Genomic DNA, 253 nt, shown 5'->3' on the forward strand with positions numbered 1-253 from the left:
GGGACGCAGACCCAACTGGGACCAACCAGGACCCCCAGGTCCCTTCCCACGGCGCTGCTCTCCAGCCTCTCGTTCCCAGTCTGTCCCTGCATCCAGGGCTGGCCCATCCCAGGGCAGGATCCAGCTGTTGCCCTTGCCCCAGCTCACAGGGTTGGGGGCTGCTCAGCCCCGGCGTTTGGCAGAGACTCTCTGTGGGGCCTCTCTGCCTTCCACGGGGTCAGCAGCTCCTCCCAATTTAGTATCATCAGAAAAT

The sequence above is a fragment of the Corvus brachyrhynchos genome, unplaced genomic scaffold, assembly GCF_000691975.1.
Source record: "Corvus brachyrhynchos isolate BGI_N302 unplaced genomic scaffold, ASM69197v1 scaffold130, whole genome shotgun sequence".
NCBI lineage: Eukaryota > Metazoa > Chordata > Aves > Passeriformes > Corvidae > Corvus > Corvus brachyrhynchos.